Here is a 22,464-nt window from a genome sequence, read left to right on the forward strand (position 1 = left end):
TCTCTGCTAGATTAAAGAGCCCTTTAATAACTGGCACTTGCTTTCCGTTAAGGTACCTATACACTATAAACAAGTCACACCTCAATCTTCTTTTTGATAAACAGATTGAGCTCTTTAAGTCTCTCACTGTAAGACATTTTTTCTGGGCCTTGAATAATTTTTGTGGCTTTTCTCTGTACCCTCTCCAATTTTTCAACATCCTTCTTAAAATGTCAGCAGTGGAACTTTACACAGTATTCCAGTTTTGGTCTGATCAATGATGTATACAGAGTAAAAATCATCTTTCTGCTTCTACTCACTACTTCTCTATTTATACAGATCGCATTAGCCCCCTTTGAGACAGCATCACATTGGAAGCTCGTGTTCATTTTCTTGCCCAATATGACCCCTAAATCCTTTTCAGAGTCACTGCTTTCCAGGATACAATCCCCCAATTCCATAGGTGTGGCCTGCATTCCTTGTTCCTAGATGTATAACTTTGCCTTTGGTTATATTAAAACACATTTTGTTTAAACTGGCCAAGTTTATCAAGTGATCCAGATTGCTCTGTATGACTACCCTGTCCTCATCATTATTTACCTTTCCACCAATTTGTGTATCACCTGCAAATTATATCAGCCGTGATTTTATATTTGGTTCCAGATCATTGATAAAAGCATTGAATAGCATTGAGCCTAGTACTGATCCCTGCAGAACTCCACTACAAAGACCGCCATTCAATGACCATTTCCCCATTGACAGCTGCTTTTTGAGATTTGTCATTTACTCAGTTCTTAATCCATTTAATATGTGCCCCCCCTCCCAGGTAAGCACCGCCCTTCACCCCAGCCCTCAGTCCTGAGGCCCCCCCACCTAAACTCCTGCTGCTGGGGAGCTGAGGGGGGGTGAGACTCCCCCAGCATCAGCCACCAGTAGCACTGGCCCAGGGGCTGCCTGAGCTGCCCATGTGGCTCCCGGGCCAGTTGCATGAGCCACTGCAGAAGTCATGGAAAGTCACAGAACATGTGACTTCCGTGACCTCCGTGACAGTATCACATGGCTAAGGCTCTGTGTTTAAGTTAAATGCCTTATAAAAGTCTATTATATTGATGTAGTTATCTGTATCAACCCAACTGGTATTCTCATCACATAAAATAATGAGATCACGTATAGGAAACAGAGTATAATAGATTCTTTTTGTTTTATAAACGACAGAAAAGATTGTCGATTACCCTGATCCCCTTAGTATATTAGGGCTATTCTACAAAGGGATTTAAGTTCCTACCTACCACTTTACATGCCTATGTCCAAAATTTAGATCCTCATAATTCCTGCTTACCTGTCATCAGCCCCCATAGGCACCTAAATTGCTGCTGGTGGTTACGTGCAAAGCCACTCGAGTCCTGATGGTGCTGAATTGCTTGACACTCACATGCAAGCCCCATCAGATTCACAAACTAGGTGTTCCCCTGTCTATCAGACCTGTGGGGCCCAAGCTTAGAGCACACCTAACCCACATGAAAAAAGAGAGTGGTGCCTGGTTATTCCTGATAGCTCAGCAGTTAGAGTACTCACTTGGGACGTTGGAGACCCAGGTGTTCAGATCTCCACTCTGCTCAATTTAGAGCAGGGATTTGAACCCATGTGTCCCACCTGCTAGGTGAGTGTTCTAATCATTAGGCTATAGGGTAATCAAGGCTAGGTCTCAGTCTCTCCTCTTGAAGCTGTTCCACTATTTTATAATAGTTATTGGAGCAGGGATAGGAACCAGGTGCTCTAACCATTAGGCAATACAATAATTCTTACATTTTCATTGGGCTAGAGAGAAAGTAAATATTTCATACACAGTGGAACAGCTTCAACAGGGAAACAGAGTCATCCATCCCTAAGTCTCGTTGGACTTTCCCATAAGTGTAATAATGGCTGTATTGAAACAATGAAAGGCTGCAGCTAGTTCTCAGCGATCTGTCTATATTTGGCCAACTTGTTGACTCAAACCACATGGTTTCCCTGGTAAATTTGACTTTTTTCTTTCTTCAGTCAGAAGCCTGTGGAGCATTCCTAGAACATCAGATGAAATGATAAGAGCTCACATGTGGGCTAACTCTCCTGTGGCCACGTTCCCTCTTTTCTTTCCTGCAAAGTGTCCCCACAGGAGTGGTTAGTCCATCCCTATAATGCTATGTATACTTTGCACCTGTGCTCTGCAGAGGGCATTTCCTTCAAAGAACACATCGAGGCTGTGAGAAATAACCATGAGAACATTTCTCCGAACATCCTTCTAGCTATTATCTTGACACAACTGCTGTGTTCTGGGTACTTAACCCTGGGAAGATTAAATCTTTATGCGCTAGTGCAAAAAGATCATACCCCTGTAATTTTCAATATATATAATTTCTCAACTGCCTTAGTTTAAACTGGTCATATTTATGGCACAACTATAATTTAGGGAACACTTTAAAATACCATTCTCAAAGGACATCTCTCTTGATCTGCTGCAGCAAATGCCTTGCTGAAAAGTGTATTGGACTGTGTTGGAACTGATTATTGTAGTCAGTTATATTTTTCAGCTAGTGACTTCTTAATATTCCCTAGGAGAAAAATCATTAGTGAGCCTGCACCAATAAATCATAGTCCAGTGTAACTGGAGGAACAACAAATACAAGGACTCCATACTTTCCCATATTTCCTGCAGAAGCGAAGGAGACAGCTGTAATTCACCTTAGACACATGGAGAAATTGGTCTGGAGCAGGTATTCATGATAATGTAAAGTGGGTTGTTTTAGCTGCAACCCACCTATATTTGGTATTTCTGCATCTTCTTATAGTTACACACAAAAGTCCCACTTCTCCACTAGATCAGATTTAAGATTTGTGTTGTCCTCTTCTAGACCCTGTATAGCTCTGTTCTGGCCTGCCTCTCCCAGATGCCTCCATTCTGCCAGTGATGTGCCATTCCTCTCTGTGTCCCTTACCCGCCACAGTGATATCTTCCACACTGCGCTTATATATGGAATTCTACCTCTCCGTACCTTTTGCACAGCCCACTTTGGTGGGTATCTTGGCTTCCTCCCTGGCTGTAACTGTGCTGCTTGTCACTCCTGGCTGTCTACTCTGCAATACTGAACAGCTACATAGTAGGAGTTGCAGCTGCATTCAAAAAGCAGAAGCTTACAGTGATACGTCATGAATCTTGATTTCGTTCAAGGGTAATATGCCATGGTGGAATAGCTAGTCTTTGGCTCTTCCCCTTGCTCTGGTCCTCTTGGCCACATGGATCAAAAACAGTATCATATTGGCCATCGAGGGGAGACAAGTGACAAGGAGGCTGGGGAAATGCCACATTAGCTCTTTCCTCCTCCCCATAAGACTTAGCAGCTCTTAGTTCACATATACACTGCATAGCAGGGAAAGTTGGCGGACTATGGGGTAAACAATATCAGTCATGCTTAATTGTGCTATGTGGTAATTGGATGTATATTCTCAACAAGTATCTGTTGGGATTGTGCTTCACATTCAAATATGAATACAGCTGCTCCCAGCAGAAAAAATCCTCCAAGATGTTCAGAAAACTAATATCAGTCCAGTTCTTATCTGGACTGGAATGTGGATCAAGTTGGAATACAAAATCTGTCTTGGCCAGCACCGCTGATCTTATCTCTTTTCCCCTGACCTCTCTGCCCTGCCAATGTGCCAGCCTTGATGTTTCCTTCATCTGCTTCTCTCATGCTTTTTCCCATGTTACCCCCTACTCACAGAAGTTCCCACTACTTCCTATCGAATAAACCACTACCATTTACATTCAAATTCCTCTTCAGGACTCACTTACAGTTAAGTATCTGAGCAAGAACTTTATTGTAAAGGGATGGATTGCTAAAGCGACTAAAGGCAGTTGACTTTAAGCACAAGTCTAAACCCTGTTGAAGTCAGAGGGGTTTAAACATGTGCTTAAGTGTTTTGCTGAACTGGGGAATCCCTACTAGTATTCAGCTGTATATTGCATTTACTCATTTTTGTTCTAGCCAACAGTCTTTAGACACCACAGTGTTTGGTAAACCACATGACTAAGCACCTTTGGGTGCATTGACAAATACAACCTCAAAAGTCAACTGCTTTTTGCCACTTAAGCAATGCGGGTAGCTTCTAGGCAGCAAATGTATTTCTTGAAGTATGCAACTTGTTTATATAATGTTTTTGGTTACACCGTTGTAACAATTTTTAAAAAGCAGTGGAATTTCCAAGAATACATAGAGGAAAGTGCACACACTTTGAGCCCAGTAGAGAGAGTACACCACATCACACAAACCACCTCCACAATTGGCATTCCTCCTGTTAGCCTTGGAAGGCAGCCCAAGAATTGAGCAGGCGGAATGCCTCCCTCTTACCCTGAAGCAGGGTTGAGGTGCCCGGGGAGGGCTGAGTGGGGAAGACGCTTGCACTGCTGCCGCTGCCCATAACATACTCATTCTGTGAATAAAGAGCATAGCTTGGTCTCCAGGATGGTTAAATCGGTATCCGCATTCACATACACACGCACTTAGAACAGGTTTCAGAGGAACAGCCGTGTTAGTCTGTATTCGCAAAAAGAAAAGGAGTACTTGTGGCACCTTAGAGACTAACCAATTTATTTGAGCATGAGCTTTCGTGAGCTACAGCTCGCTGTAGCTCACGAAAGCTCATGCTCAAATAAATTGGTTAGTCTCTAAGGTGCCACAAGTACTCCTTTTCTTTTTGCACTTAGAACAGTAACAGTGTACAGAAAAAGATAGCCGCAATGAAAACAAATTCCAGTTAGTACTTATTTCCAGTGGTGGCAGGTGACTTTTTTGACAGGTGAGGCCAATATTGAAAAAAGTCTCACAGATTCCAATCTACATCCTCCTCCTTGCAGTCTTGGCCAGGGATCTCTGCTCCACCCTGTCAGGACCACTGCTGTTACTTCCTTGCACCTGCAGGGATCAGGTGTCACTGGCCCTGCATGGCTGCAGGGAGCTTGCTTCATCCCTCAGCAGCCGGCCATTCCAAGGCAGGAACTGTTCAGCAGCAGGGTGGCCTCCCCCATGACTGGGTCTCTTGCTACTCCTTGCAATGCTGTGCCAGGCCAGGATGACTGCAGCCGCCTCGGCGCCTGGCACCCTGGTATCTTGGGCTTCTCAGATATGCAGGGAGCCTCCTCCAGCCCCTCTTTGTCAGCGCTGGGAGGGAGCCCCTGCAGCCCCGCTCTCAGAACCAGCCTTAATTGCTGCCATCCTGCTGCAGCCTCACCATGCTGTGGTTACCTCAGCAATACCCTCATGAAGTGACTCTCGGGTATGGTAATTTGCCATGGTAACAGGGTAGTTTCATGAGGCACCATGACCTGTGCCATGATTTGAGCCTCACATGCAGTACTACATTTTCTTGAATGTTTTACTGAATATGTACCTGCTTAACTGTCCTTTAAATCTGTATAGATGCAAAAAAAAAATAGAGTTTAGGAATCAGCTTTTGAATTCTCTGAGTAGGCTGGGCCTTGCTTGCTGTAGTTGATAAGTTGCCACTGCTCATTTCTGTAGTGGAACAGCATACAAAGATTCTCATCAGCATACGTTTATGGTAGGGTTGTCAAGCGATTAAAAGAAATTATCGTGATTAATTGCACTGTTAAACAATAATAGAATACTGTTTATTTAAATATTTTGATGTTTTCTACATTTTCTAATATATTGATTTCAATTACAACACAGAATACAAAGTGTACAGTGCTCACTTTATATTTATTTTTGATTACAAGTATTTGCACCGTAAAAAAACAAAAGAAATAGTGTTTTCCAATTCATTTATTACAAGTACTGTAGTGCAATCTCATTACCATGAAAATTGAATTTACAAACATAGATTTATGTAAAAAGACCTGCATTAAAAACAAAACAATGTAAAACTTTAGAGCCTGCAAGTCCAATTAGTCCTACTTCTTGTTCAACCAGTCGCTCAGAGAAACAAGTTTTTTTATATTTGCAGGAGATAATGCTGACTGCTTCTTGTTTACAATGTCACCTGAAAGTGAGAACAGGCATTCTCATGGCACTGTTGTAGCCGGCGTCACAAGATATTTACATGCCAGATGCGCTAAAGATTCATATGTCCCTTCATGGTTCAACCACTATCCCAGGGGACATGCGTCCATGCTGATGACGGTGCTGCTCGAAAACAATCCAAAGCAGTCCAGACCGATGCATGTTCATTTTCATTATCTGAGTCAGATGCCATCAGCAGAAGGTTGATTCTCTTTTTTGGTGGTTCGGGTTCTGTAGTTTCCGCATTGGAGTGTTGCTATTTTAAGATTTATGAAAGCAGGCTCCACACTTCATCCAGCTCAGATTTTGAAAGGCACTTCAGATTCTTAAACTTTGGGTCGAGTGCTGTAGCTATCTTTAGAAATCTCACATTGGTACCTTCTTTGCGTTTTGTCAAATCTGCAGTGAAGTGTTCTTAAAATGAACAACATGTGTTGGATCATCATCCGAGACTCCTATAACATGAAATATATGGCAGAATGTGGGTAAAACAGAGCAGGGGACATACAGTTCTCTCCCAAGGAGTTCAGTCACAAATTTAATTAACACATTATTTTTTAACGAGCAACATCAGCATGGAAGCATGTCCTCTGGAATGGTGGCAGAAGCATGAAGGGGCATAAGAATGTTTAGCATACCTGGCACATAAATACCTTGCAATGCCAGCTACAAAAATGCTATGCATATGCCTGTTCTCACTTTCTGGTGACACTGTAAATGTAAACAAACTTGTTTGTCTGAGTAATTGGCTGAACAAGAAGTAGGACTGAGTGGACTTGTAGGCTCGGAAGCTTTACACTGTTTTGTTTTTGATGCCAGTTATGTAACAAAAAAAATCTACATTTGTAAATTGCACTTTCATGACAAAGAGATTACAGTACTTGTATGAGATGAATTGAAAAATACTATTTCATTTGTTTGCCATTTTTACAGTGCAAATATTTGTAATAAAAATAATATACACTTTGATTTCAATTACAACACAGAATACAATTTATATGAAAATGTAGAAAAACATCCAAAACTTTTAATAAATTTCAACTGGTATTCTATTCTTTAGCAGTGTGATTAAAACTGAGATTAATTGTGATTAATATTTTTAATTGCAATTAATTTTTTGAGTTAATTGCATGAGTTAACTGCAAGTAATCGACAGCCCTAATTTAGGGCCAAATTTTTCCTTACTTAAAATTTCATGGAATGGCACAAGTGTAAGGGGCAAATGGAGATGCATGAGTGTAGCTGAGAAGAGTCTTATTTATGGGCATAAATTTACACTAGCTGGTATTACTGAAACCTGGTGGAATGATTCACATGACTGGAATACTAAAAATCAGTGTGTATAACCTGTTTAGGAAAGATGGAGTGGGCAAAAAGGGAAGGGGGAATGGCACCCTGTGTCAAAAAAGACATTACCTATTTCCGAGTCACTAATAACACGTAAGAAAATGATCTTGAATGCTTATGGATCCATGTCCTAATAGGTAAAGCACAAGATGGGGTACTGGTGTCTGCTACAAACCACAAAATCATAAAAGGGAACAGGATGATTGCCTCCTTATGTACCTATCTATAATACGTAAGAAAAAAACTGCTTGATCATAGGGGATTTTAATTTGAGTGACTAATGCTGGAAGTCTGATACTGCTGGCACTTGGAATCCTTGGAATTTCTAAATATTATAGATGACAATTTCCTAACTCAAAAAGTGCTTCAGCCAACACAGGAGAATTCTTTATTAAATCTTGTCCTAACAGATAAAGAGAGTAACAGAAACAGAACTAAAAAAAAAAAAAAGTTATTAATGGTAGCTTAGGTACAAGTGATCATGACTTGAACACATTTATAATGTGGAAGCAGAATAAAATCCAGACCAATAATATATATATTTTTGGTGCTTTAATAGGGCCAGTTTCACAAAGTTGAAAATAATTATTTTCACCCGAATCAGCTGGGTGGAAGAATTTAAGCAGAAAAATGTGAATGATAATTGGGAATCATTTAAGAACATCTTACCAGATGCCCCAAAAGCCACAATCCCACAATTGAGGAAAAGGCTGTGCTGGCTAAGAAACTGGCCTAGTTTAGAGGCGAAGTGAAGGCAGATATAAAATGTATATATATATATTATAAACAAATGGAAGAAAGGGGAAGTTGATGGTAATGAATATAAACCAGAAGTTAGGAACTGTAAAAAAACTGATAAGGGAAGCAAAGGAGAAATCTATGGCCAGAAGAGTTGAAGAACAATAAGAATGTTTTTTTAAAAACATAAATTAGGAACAAAAAGAATCCTGACAGTGGTATTGGTGTATTACTAGATGGAAATGTTAGAATTATCAAAAATAATGCAGAAAAGGCAGAAGTGTTCAATATTTCTCTTCTGTATTTTTGGGGAAAAAAAACCCAGATGATATAGTCTCATCATATGGTGGTGATAACATTCTTTCCATTCCACTAGTATCTCTGGAGTATGTTAAACAGCAGCTACTAAAGTTAGACATTTTAAAATCAGCTGATCCAGATAGCTTGCATTCAAGAATTTTAGAAGATCTGGTTGGGAGCTCACTGGCCCATTAATGTTGATTTTCAATAAGTCTTGGAGCATGAGGAAGTCCAGAAGAGAGGAAGAAATGTGGTTCCATTTTTGTAAAAGGTGAACAGAATGACCCAGGTAATTATAGGCTTGTCAGCCTAACACTCATCCTGGGCAAGATAATGGAGTAGCTGATATAGGACTCGATTAATAAAGAAATAAAGGAGGGTAATGTAATTAATGAAAATAACATGGGTTTATATAAAAGTAGATCCTGTAAAACTAACTTAATATCTTTTTCTGATGAGATTACAAGTTTGGTTGATAAAGGTAATAGTGTCGATGTAATTATACTTAGGCTTCTGTACAATGTTTGATTTGGTACCACATGGCATTTTGATTAAAAAGCTAGAACTATATAAAATTAACATGGCACAAATCAAATGGATTAAAAACTGGCTGACTGATAGGTCTCAAAATGAAACTGAAAAAGGAGAATTGTCATTAAGTGAGTGTGTTTCCAGTGTGGTCTCTCAGCGATCAGTTCTTGGCCCTATGCTATTAAACATTTTTATCAATGACCTGGAAGAAAACATGAGATCATCACTGGGGGGAGTGGCAAATAAAAGGAGGGCAGGTCCCTGATACAGAGCAATCTGGATTGCTTGGTAAACTGGGCACAAGCAAACAATATGTGTTTGAATACTGTTAAAATGTATACATGTAGGAAGAAAGAATGTAGGCTATATTTACACAATGGGGGACTGGGAAGCAGTAAGTGAAAAAGATGTGGGGGTCATGGTGGATAATCAGCTGATCACGAGCTCTCAAGTTGATGCTGTTGCCAAAAGAGCTAAGGTGGTCTTGGGATGCATGAACAAAGGAATCTCAAGTAGGAGTAGAGAGGTTATTTTACCTCTATATTTGGCACTGGTGCGACTTCTGCTGGAATATTGTGTTCAGTTCTGGTTCCCAGAATTCATGCAGGATGTGGATAATATGGAGAGGGTTCAGAGAAGAGCCATGAGAGAGATTAAAGGATTAGAAAGCATGCCTTTTAACGATAAACACAAAGAGTTCAATCTATTTAATTTAACAAACAGAAGGTTAAGCAGTGACTTGATCACAGTCTATAAGTATCTACATGGGGAACAAATATTTAAGAGTGAGCTGTTCAGTCTATCAAAGGAAAGTTTAACATGATCCAATGGCTGGAATTTGAAGCCAGGTAAATTCAGACTGGAAATAAGGAGTAAATTTTTGACACTGAGGGTAAATAACTATTGGAACAATTTATTAAGGGAATCTCCATCACTGAGAATTTTAAAGTCAAGATTGGCTGTTTTTCTCTAAGATATGCTGCAGGAATTATTTTGGGGAAATTCTGTTGCCGGTGTTATACACGTAGTCAGACTGGATCACCACAGTGGTCCCTTCTGGCCTTGGTGTCTATGAATTTGACCCTAATTGTTTACAAAGCTGGATTCAAAAAGACATGTCAAATCATCAGAATCTCTTCCCTTCTGACAGCTGGAGCTTTTATTTTTCACTGGGCTTTCTAAGACACCTCTGCTATGGTTGTCATGCCAGATTTAAATATCAAATAGTCCATGTGACAACAGAATAAATGGGCCTACCCAGGCAAGATTCAGACCTACTGTTTCCAGCTGTGAATCACAAAGCCAGAAGGAGGGTGAAATTCTTGCCAGCTAACAGGAAGCAACTGCATCTCCATGTTAACTGCTAACGCGCAAGTCACTGATGCTGGTACTGGAGTATGTGCAGGATGGATTGTTAAGATCACTATTAAAAACCTGAGTTCTCTCTCCCCACTATATGTTCTTCATCTGTGTCTTGTATTTTAAATGAAAGAAAAAGAGCAAAATGAATAAAGTCTCCAGAAGAGTGCACAGTAGGTGTGCCTTCTCTGTGACAGACCTGAGAACAAAATGACTGCTAGCTCTACAGACAAGCAGAGTTCTTTGAAATTTAAAAGTACAGTACACACAAAACAAAGGGGTAAGAGTTACAGACTACTTTCTATATACCATGCACATGCATGATGAGAACTATTGTACTCTGATCAATAAGGTTTGGATTGCTGGTGTGCAATTGTGTACATTTTTCGTACATAAAAACCTAGAGATGAATAATTTATTTCTTCTACAGACTGGGAAACCTATCTTGGTCAGTTGAAGTACTAGCTTTCAAGGGCTCTTTTTGCTCCATCAAGGGAATTTCATAAGAGGAAGGATGGTCCAGGGTAATAGCCTGCTACTTGGGAAACCAGGATTTCATTCCCTGCTCTGACACAGACTTCCTGTATGACCCTTGCAAGTCACCAAGTCTCTCTTTGCCTCAATTCTCCATCTGTAAAATGGGACAATGGTACTTCTGACCTCACAGAAGCATTATGAAGATAAATACACTTAAGATTATGAGGGGTTCAGATAGAATGGTAATCAGGGCCACATAAGTGCCTAGGACAGAGAGAAACCATTCCTATTATGTTTATTTTTAATTAAAGAAAGAATCTAATTTATACATGTGCCTGTGAGAGAGAAGCTGACCTATGTGGCATGAAACTTTCACAAAGGAAACAATCCTCATCCCTGTTCAAAGTCAGTTCAGAGCAAAGCCTCCTACTGACTTCAGTGGACTTTCACCAGGTACAGTCAGACACACTATTGTAACCACTCTGCATTTCACTCATTTACAAAGAATAAAAATGGTGTCACAGATCTATATTTCCCCCCTACTTCAGACTCAGCTTGCTCTCCCTTTACAGCTGAGAGAATGCTTTAACTTTGCGGGGCGGCCCAGGTGGAACCAAGAGATAAATTTGGCCCACATTGTTTTCCCGCATTAACAATTAATTTGACATTTTAAATAGACCATGCAAAGGCAACGGATTAATCAAGCCAGATATTGTAGGTATGCTGGGAGCACAAAGGAAAACAACCCCACTGAGCCAAAAGCCATGTTGCATGAACTGTAAACCGGATTTCATTAAGCATGTATGACTCTGGTCAAATCAGATTTCAGTTTCCGGGTAAGAAAAAAAATCTATAATGATTTCTCTACATAAAGTACTAAAAGATTTAAAACATTAGAACCATATCGGGATGATGCCTGTCTGTGTGTGCATGTATATAACATCCTCAGCTTTGTCTCCCCCTCAGGAATTCCCCATTTTATTCTTTCTTTACTTTTCTTTTGGCAAAGGCCCCTGCTGGCTCACTGAGTTTAGACCCAAATTAGGATCACCTGGGTGGTAAGTGTGTTGTGCAGTCACTAAAGCCCCAGGATGCCATGTATGTCCTTTCTTAAAGGGTACCCCACTCTTCCAGACACCACAAAGAGGGCTAGCCTCCTAAAACATTATTCTGAAACAGCAAGAACCAAAAATAAATAGTAATAACAAGGTTTTTGCTGCCTCTCCCCTCTCCTCTCAACCTTTCATATCAAAGAAATATGCTAACAAAGTTAAAATCAAGCCTGTAAAATTAGCAATATTATAATAATTATAATAATTGAGAAGAAGACTGGTTCAGTGGCTAGGGATATCCAGGTTCAATTTACAACTCTGCTTCCGATTTCCTGTGTGATCTTGGACGACTCACTTCGGGTACGAAAGTGTAAATCCCAGCTCAAGGCTGAAATTAGAGCATAGAAGAGTCTAGCTGCATGAATATGTGCCTAGGGTCTTAGATGAGTATATCCTGCAGGCAGCATACCACTGCAGCTACACTTGGTTTCGAGCACATTAGCTTGATCAGAGTTAGCACCAGTATGTCTCCTCGAGCTGGAATTTATACCTATAGCTTAAAGTGTAGACATTCCCTTAGTCTCTCCATGTTTTAGTTCCCCATCTGTAAAATAGGGATAACACTGCTCTACCTACAGGGGTGTTTTGAGAATAAATGCATTAAAGATTGTGAAGCACTCAGATACTATGGTAATGGGGGATCATATAAGTAGAATCATAGAATATCAAGATTGGAAGAGACCTCAGGAGGTCATCTGGTCCCACCCCCTGCTCAAAGCAGGACCAACACCAACTAAATTATCCCAGCCAGGGCCTTAAACACCTGTAAGAATGGAGATTCTATCACCTCCCTAGGTAACCCATTCTAGTGCTACACCGCCCCCCTAGTGAAATAATTTTTCCTAATATCCAACCTAGACCTCCCCCACTGCAACTTGAGACCATTACTCCTTGTTCTGTTGTCTGCCTGAGAACAGCCTAGCTCCATCCTCTTTGGAACCCCCCATTCTGATAACTGAAGGCTGCTGTCAAGTACCCCCATCACTCTTTTCTTCTGCAGACTAAATAAGCCCTGTTCCCTCAGCCTCTCCTCATAAGTCATGTGCCCCAGCCCCCTAATCATTTTCGTTGCCCTCTGCTGGACTCTCTCCAATTTGTCTACATCCTTTCTGTAGTGGGGGGCCCAAAACTGGACACAATGCTCCAGCTGTGGCCTCACTAGTGCCGAACAGAGGGGAGATATCACTTCCCTTGATTGGCTGGCACTGCTCCTACTAATGCAGCCCAATATGCTGTTAGCCTTCTTGGCAGCAAGGGTACACTATTGATTCATATCCAGCTTCTCGTCCACTGTATCCCCAGGCTCTTTTCTGCAGAACTGCTGCTTAGCTGGTCCTCAGCCTTTAGCAGTGCATGGGATTCTTCCATCCTAAGTGCAGAACTCTGCGCTTGTCCTTGTTGAACCTCATCAGATTTCTTTTGGCCCAATTCTCCAATTTGTCTAGGTCACTCTGGACCCTATCCTTACCGTCCAGCGTATCTACCTCTCCCCCCAGCTTAGTGTCATCCGTGAACTTGCTGAGGGTGCAATCCATCCCATCATCCAGATCATTACAGAAGATGTTGAACAAAACTGGCCCCAGGACCGACCCCTGGGGCACTCCTCTTGATACTGGCTGCCAACTAGACACGGAGCCATTGATCACTACCCATTGAGCCTGACGATCTAGCTAGCTTTCTATCCGCCTTACAGTCCATTCATCCAATCCATACTTCTTTAACTTGCTGGCAAGAATATTGTGGGAGACCGTATCAAAAGCTTTGCTAAAGTCAGGGTATATCACATCTACCACTTTCCCCATATCCACAGAGCCAGTTATCTCACCACTGAAGGCAATCAGGTTGGTCAGGCATGAATGGTGAATTGCCCTTGGTGAATCCATGTTGACTGTTCCTGATCACCTTCCTATCTTCCAAGTGCTTCAAAATGGATTCCTTGAAGACCTTCTCCATGATTTTTCCAGGGTCTGAAGTGGGGCTGTAGTTCCCTGGATTCTCCTTCTTCCCCTTTTAAAAAATGGACACTATACTTTCCTTTTTCCAGTCATCCAGGCCCTTCCACGATTGCCATAAGTTTTCAAAGATAATGGCCAATGGCTCTGTAATCACATCAGCCAACTCCCTCAGCACCCTCGGATGCATTGCATCTGGCCCTATGGACTTATGCATGTCCAGCTTTTTTAAAATAGTCCTTAAACCTATTCCTTCACCACTGAGGGCTGCTCACCTCCTCCCCATACTGTGCTGCCCAGTGCAGCAGCCTGGGAGCTGACCTTGTCTGTGAAGACTTAGGCAAAAAAAGCATTGAGTACTTCAGCTTTTTCCACATAATCTGTCACTAGGTTGCCTCCCCCATGAAGTAAGGGTCCCACAGTTTCCCTGAGCTTCCTGTTGCTAACATACCTGTAGAAACCCTTCTTGTTACCCTTCACATCCCTTGCTAGCTGCAACTCCAATTGTGCTTTGGTCTTCCTGATTACTCACCCCCACCAGGCTCGAGCAATATTTTTATACTCCTCCCTAGTCATCGGTCTAAGTTTCCACTTCTTATAAGCTTCCTTTTTGTGTTTAATCTCACAGAAGATTTCACTGTTAAGCCAAGCTGGTCGCCTGCCATATTTGCTATTCTTTCTGCACATCGGGATGGTTTGTTCTTGCGCCCTCAGTAAGGCTTCTTTAAAATACAGCAAAAAGAAAAGGAGTACTTGTGGCACCTTAGAGACTAGGTTTCAGAGGAACAGCCGTGTTAGTCTGTATTCGCAAAAAGAAAAGGAGTACTTGTGGCAACTTAGAGACTAACAAATTTATTTGGGCATAAGCTTTCGTGGGCTAAAAACCCACTTCATCAGATGCATGCAGTGGAAAATACAGCAGGAAGATATATATATATATATACACACACGGAGAACATGAAAAAATGGGGGTTGCCATACCAACTCTAATGAGACTAATCATTTAGGTGGGCTATTATCAGCAGGAGAGCTACTACAGGACAGTCCCAACAAAGAAAGTAACAGGACGCCACTAGCCGTCACCTGCAGCCCCCAACTAAAACCTCTCCAGTGCATCATCAAGGATCTAGAACCTATCCTGAAGGATGATTCCTTGCTCTCACAGATCTTGGGAGACAGGCCAGTCCTCGCTTACAGACAGCCCCCCAACCTGAAGCAAATACTCACACACCACACAACAAAAACACTAACCCAGGAACCTATCCTTGCAACACTTCAACCTCCCTGGACACGCAATTACAGACCTAAAAGTCGCAATTCTTCAGCAAAAAAACCCTTCAAAAACAGACTCCAACGAGAAACTGCAGAACTGGAATTAATTTGCAAACTGGACACCATTAAATTAGGCTTGAATAAAGACGGGGAGTGGATGAGTCATTACACAAACTAAAAACTATTTCCCCATGCTATTTTCCCCTACTGTTACTCACACCTTCTTGTCAACTGTTTGAAATAGGCCATCCTGATTATCACTACAAAAGTTTTTTTTCTCGTGCTGATAATAGCCCACCTGCTGCTTAGCCAGTCGGTCCCCAGCCTGTAGCGGTGCATGGGATTCTTCCTTCCTAAGTGCAGGACTCTGCACTTGTCCTTGTTGAACCTCATCAGATTTTAACAACGACAATAGAGCAGGGTCCTTTGAGTCCACAATGCTGGATAATCTTATTCATATTATTATAGAACTGCACACACAATAAGTTACAATTCAACGGCGCTCTGCAAGACATGTGATACCGTGTGGTAGATTAAGCCAAAAACTGTGGTTATGATTAAAGAAATGTGTGAGAATTTTACCAGAAAGTTTGTCTGTTTAATCATAATATTAAGTCTGGTCTACAGCCCTTGTTCACATTGAGCAGTATCTGCTGATGCTAGTAATTCTGTTAAAAATCAACAGGATGAATCATTTAAATAAATACTAAACAATGTGAGCACAGATGAAAGAATCAGCCCAAAATGATGACGTGATTCTACAGTTACCACAACAGAATTTCTTTCTTCATGTTAATTCAGAGTGGCTTTATGGTTATAGGTTTGAGTGATTGGACACTTAAGTGGAGAGACAGCTAGATGTTCACCTGAAATTTCTTCAAGCTCTAGCAAGCGAGCCCACTGATGCTCATGAGCTCATTGCAGAATTGACCCATCAGGAGACACTCCTACTATTCATCATCACTGACTATACTGGTATAGTTCTGTGCTAAAGCAATCTGTTGCCATCAGCACAAGGAAGCTGCAGTTGTCTGGAAACGGGCCATGAGGAGGACAGAAGAAGGTCACCACCATATTTTACGTGGTGGTCTGAGCCACAGCATTCAGATACTGATGCAAACTTCCCCAAACTTCAGGTATCTTCAGCTGCAGAGTTTTGCCTTAGGCCCATCTCAACTAATTTTTAAAGTCACAGGGTTTGTAATCCCAGTGCAAGTCTGCATCCTGGAAGGTACAGGGGGGGAGAAGAGTACAAATAGAATGCTGTTTTGTAAACCTATTGGGCCTGTCTGCTTTCATTACTCTGTGGTAATTCAGGAGTAGTCCACCTGAGGTCCATGGAGTTACTGCACATCTTTTTCCAGAGTATAAAAGACATCACTCTACATCACTCTACATTTCCTTCCACTAACTCAGAAATCTCTCACATAAATTATTTTGAAGAAGGTGGTTGAGGAACGTGAATCCATGGGGGCTTAGTACAGTTACTTTGGCAACTGTTTTTTCTCCTCTAAGAGTTACCAGAAAAGATCTCCACTGCAAGTAGTAGTGACCTGCCAAGAAGAGGGCCCCAGGAGTATTTGACAAGTGATTGCAGGATTGCTTTCCTCAGCTGGGCATCAGAACTAGAGCACAAAAGTGAGGGAGTAACACTGCATAAAGGTGCATTTAGAGTTGCAAAAAGCAGCCTGGAATATTTCAATCACATACAGATTGCAGAAGCATGTTGCAGAAGCTTCCTTAGAGCTAGATGAATGTTCCTTCTCCATTACATACATTGCTTTGCTGGTCAGGGCAGAGTACAATGATATGCAAAGATCATTGTTGGCTGTGACCCAACTGGAATTTATTGCTGAAACTGAGTCAGGGACATCCCCATGGAGCTCAAGACAGGCAAATTTATGTGAACAATGTATTTCACAATGAATTTATTTTTCATTGTGACCGATGTCGGTCTAACTTTTCAAAGAGAAGATATTTTATTGTTTGGGACTTTGCAAAAGCTCAAAAGTGCTACATTGGAACTCCCAGTAGTGAAAGATGCTGTGTTGACTCTTTTGTCCTAAATCTTATTGTAAGGGCTAAATATTTAAGGGTCTTTCAGGCTGCAGAAAAATCAGATCTATATGCAATTTCCAGTGAACATATGGATGCCAGATTCACTGGCTACAACGACCATCATTCTAATCGTTTCACTGCTTTGATGCCACACAATATAGAATTAGCCCATTCTTGCAATGCACAAATTGGTAATCATCTAGACCAGTTTACACAGGTTGGTATTGAGGGGGGAAGAGAAAGAGAATGTCCTACTGCAGTGCTTACTTCTATAATCACACTTCAATGCCATCAAATCCATAACAAGTGACAGTGCATATTTAATAAAGCTTTCCATTACAATGCCACCTGCTCTTCGGGTGCCATGAATGGTCCCTTACAACAGTGGTTCTCAAAGCCAGGCCACCGCTTGTCCAGGGAAAGCCCCTGGTGGGCCAGGACGGTTTGTTTACCTGCCGCATCCGAAGGTTCGGCTGATCGTGGCTCCCACTGGCCGCAGTTCGCTGCTCCAGGCCAATGGGGGCTGCAGAAAGGGCGGCCAGCACGTCCCTTGGCCCGTGCCACTTCCTGCAGCCTGCATTGGCCTGAAGCGGCGAACCGCAGCCAGTGGGAGCTGCGATCAGCCGAACCTGCAGACGTGGCAGGTAAACAAACTGGCTCGGCCCGCCAGGGGTTTTCCCTGAACGAGCGGCTTTGAGAACCATTGCCTTAGAATATGTGCTAACTACTTAAGCTAAAATTATCTGTTCGATCTTGTATTTAACTGCGACACTCTGAATACCTTTCCCAAACCTGAGGAAGAGCTCTGTGTAGCTCAAAAGCTTGTCTCTCTCACAAGCAGAAGTTGGTCCAGTAAAAGATATTACCTCCCCCACCTTCTCTCTCTAAACTGCCTTTCAGGACATAATTGTTCTTGGTGGAAATCTTGTTCTCATTGTCCTGTAGTGCTGCAATTGCAGAATGTGGCTTTTACAAAGGAATCTAATCAACACAAGCTGTTGGCTATACACTGGACCCTTGCTAGAATGCAGGATTTGGGATCCAGGGCGGTACCGTGTTAACGCGGGGACCACGTTATAGCGGGGACCGCGTTACAATGAATTGCAAATAAAGTAATTAAATTTGGGATCCATGGCCGCAACCACGTTATATGTGAACTCGCGCTCTATAGCGAGGGTCCAGTGTATATGCAGCAAAGTTCATACTAGGACTTGGACGCAGATACTAAAAATCATAGGACTGGAGAGGTCATCGAGTCCAGTCCCCTGCATTCATGGCAGGACTAAATATTATCTAGATCAGGGGTGGGCAAACATTTTGGCCCAAGGGCCACATCGGGGTTGTGAAACTGTACGGAGGAGCAGGTAGGGAAGGCTGTACCTCCCCAAACAGCCTGGCCCCCAACCCTCACCCATCCCCTCCCACTTCCTGCCCCCTGACTGCCCCCCTCAGAACTCCCAGCCCATCCAACCCCCCCGCTCCTTGTCCCCTGACCACCCCCGCCCCCTATCCAACCCCCCGTGACTGCCCCGACCCCTCTTCACAGCCCCACCCCTAACTGCCCCCCAGGACTCCACCCTCTATCTAACCCCCCTGCTCTCTTCCCCCGACCACCCCGCCCCATCCACCCACCCCCTGACTGCCCCCGGAAACCCCTGCCCCTTATCCAACCCCGCCACACTCCCCGCCCTCTTACCATGCTGCTCAGAGCAGCGGGAGCTTGCAGCCCCACCGCCGCACTACCCGGCAGGAACTGCACTGGCAATGCAGCGAGGTGAGGCTGCAGGTGAGGTGGGATGATGGGGAGGGGCCGGGGGCTAGCCTCCCAGGCCGGGTGCGCAAGGGCCAGGCAGGATGGTACCGTGGGCCAGATGTGGCCTGCGGGCTGTAGTTTGCCCACCTCTGATCTAGACCGTCCCTGACAGGTGTTTGTCTAACCCGCTCTTAAAAATCTCCAATAATGGAGATTCCACAAGCTCCCTGGGCAATTTACTCCAGTGCTTACTTACTCTAAGTTAGGAAATTTTTTCTATTGTCCAACCTAAACCACCCTTGTTGCAATTTAAGCCCATTACTTCTTGTCCTATCCTCAGAGATTAAGGAGAATCAATTGTTCTCCCTCCTCCTTGTAACAACCTTTTATGTACTTCAAAACTGTTATCAGGTCCCCTCTCAGTCTTCTCTTCTCCAGACTAAACAATCCCCCCCTTTTTTTTTATTTCAATCTTCCCTCATAGGTCATGTTTCTTTAATAAATTTTGTTGCTCTTCTCTGGATATTCTCCAGTTTATCCACATCTTTCCTGAAATGTGGCACCCAGAATTGGACACAATACTCCAGTTTGGGCTTAATCAGCGTGCAGTAGAGTGGAAGAATTACTTTTTGTATCCTGCTAAAACAGCCCAGAATGATTTTTTTCCCCGCAACAGTGTTGCACTGCTGACTCACATTTAGTTTGTGATTCATTATGACCCCCAAATCCCTTTCTGCAGTACTCCTTCCTAGGCAGTCGTTTCCCATTTTGTATGTGTACAACTGATTGTCCCTTCCTAAGTGGAGTACTCTGCATTTGCCCTTATTGAATTACATCCTATTTACTTCAGATCATTTCGAATTTTAATCCTATACTCCAGAGGACTTGCAACCCTCTTCCATAAACTTTAAAAATGTACTCTGTATGCTATTATCTAAATCATTGATGAAGATCATGAACAGAACCAGATCCAGAACAGATCCCTGCAGGACCCCACTTGATATGCCCTTCCAGCTTGACCGTGAACCACGGATAACTACTTTCTGGGAACAGTTTTCCAACCAGTTATGCACTCACCTTATAGTAGCTCCATATATGGTGTATTCCCCTAGTTTGTTTACAAGACGGTCATGGAGAGAGTATCAAAAGCCTTTCTAAAGTCAAGATATACCACAGGTTTCAGAGTAGCAACCGTGTTAGTCTATATTTGCAAAAAGAAAAGGAGTACTAGTGGCACCTTAGAGACTAACCAATTTATTTGAGCATAAGCTTTCATGAGCTACAGCTCACTTCATCGGATGCATTCAGTGGAAAATACAGTGAGGAGATTTATATACACACAGAACATGAAAAATGGGTGTTATCATACACACTGTAAGGAGAGTGATCACTTAAGATGAGCTATTACCAGCAGGAGAGCAGGGGGAGGGGGGAGAAAACCTTTTGTAGTGATAATCAAGGTGGGCCATTTCCAGCAGTTAACAGGAATGTCTGAGGAGCAGTGGGGGGTGGGGGAAATAAACATGGGGAAATAGTTTTACTTTGTGTAATGACACATCCACTCCCAGTCCCTATTCAAGCCTATGTTAATTGTATCCAGTTTGCAAATTAATTCCAATTCAGCAGTCTCTCATTGGAGTCTGTTTTTGAAGTTTTTTTGTTGAAGAATTGCAACTTTTAGGTCTGTAATCGAGTGACCCAGAGAGATTGAAGTGTTCTCCGACTGGTTTTTGAATGTTATAATTCTTGACGTCTGATTTGTGTCCATTTATTCTTTTACGTAGAGACTGTCCAGTTTGACCAATGTACATGGCAGAGGGGCATTGCTGGCACATGATGGCATATATCACATTGGTAGATGTGCAGGTGAACGAGCCTCTGATAGTGTGATATACCACATCTACCTCTCCCCTCACCCACCACCCCCTTGTTATCCTGTCAAAGAAAGCTAGTAGGTTGGTTTGACACAACTTGTTCTTGACAAATCCATGCTGTTACTTAACACCTTATTATCCTCTAGATGTTTGCAAATTGGTAGCTTAATTATTTGCTCCATTATCTTGCCAGGTACTGAAGTTAAATTGACTGGTCTGTAATTCCCCAGGTTGTCCTTATTCTCCCCACCCCACTGTTTTTAAAAAACACAGATTGGCACTATATTTGCCCTTTTCCAGACCTTTGGAATCTCTCCAGTCTTCCATGACTTTCTGAAGATAACCACTAATGGCTCACCTCTGTCAGCTCCTTGAGTATTCTACAATGTATTTCACGGGGGGGAGGGATAGCTCAGTGGTTTGAGCATTGGCCTGCTAAACCCAGGGTTGTGAGTTCAATCCTTGAGGGGGCCATTGGGGATCTGGGGCAAAAATTGGGGATTGGTCCTGCTTTGAGCAGCAGGTTGGACTAGATGACCTCCTGAGGTCCCTTCCAACCCTGATATTCTATTCTATAAGGCCCTACTGATTTGAAGACATCTAACATGTCTAAGTAATCTATAACTTGTTCTTTCCCTATTTTAACCTCTTATCCTATCTCATTTTCACTGGCGTTCACTATGCTAGAAGTCTAATTGCTGCTAACCTTTTTGGTGAAAACAGAAACAAAAAAGTCATTTAGCACTTCTGCCATTTCCACATTTTTTGTTATTGCCCACCCTCCCCCCCTTGAGTAACAGGCCTTCCCTGTCCTTGGTCTTCCTCTTACTTCTATTGCATTTGTAGAATGTTTTCATGTTACCTATTATGCCACTAACTAGTTTGATCTTGTTTTGTGCCCCATCAGACTATTGTCTTGTAGCATCAAGGGGGAAAGGGAAAAAAACATTTGTGGATAGAATCAGAGCAGGCATTCAATGACAAAAATGAAGGCAGCACTAGCAGAGTACTAGAATAGTGGTATTCTGTGTGACCAGATATGGATAATGTCAATCTGGTTGAAAAATCCAGATTTTTATTTAATCATTAGAACAGTTACTTTGTTTTCAAATAAATTACAACAGACTCAGTTCCAGGCCTGTGATGACACTGGCATTTAAAATTTATATTAAACACATAAGACTAAGAGAGATCCAGACACACCACAAATAAGAGAATATAAACAAAAAATCCTGGCAGAACAGTCCAAACAGATTCAGAGAAAAGCCATTAGATAATTACAGCAGCAGCAGCATTTCATTTCAATGAGAGAATGAGGTCAAAGCCAGACACCCAGATAACCATGTTTTCTTGCTTGACATCATCTGAAGTCTTCACTGAGCTCAGACAATTTTTTCTTCCAGTCTGCAGATGGCTGAGAGCAATACCCTCTTTCTCCAATGTCTGCCTCTTACATCAGTATCATTATGTATGGAGTTTCAGAACATCTTGAAAAGGAGGGTTTTATTAAAGAAAACTACAGAACAAGAACATGTTTCCACATAGTTTGAGTTCTAGCTTTGTCTCCCTTGTTTACCAGAGACCACACCCTGTCTGAACCACTATTCCCACAAAGACATCTAGTGGCTAAATATATTGCACATAAACATTTATAAA

Source organism: Caretta caretta, chromosome 2, assembly GCF_965140235.1.
Source record: "Caretta caretta isolate rCarCar2 chromosome 2, rCarCar1.hap1, whole genome shotgun sequence".
In the NCBI taxonomy this organism is placed as follows: domain Eukaryota; kingdom Metazoa; phylum Chordata; order Testudines; family Cheloniidae; genus Caretta; species Caretta caretta.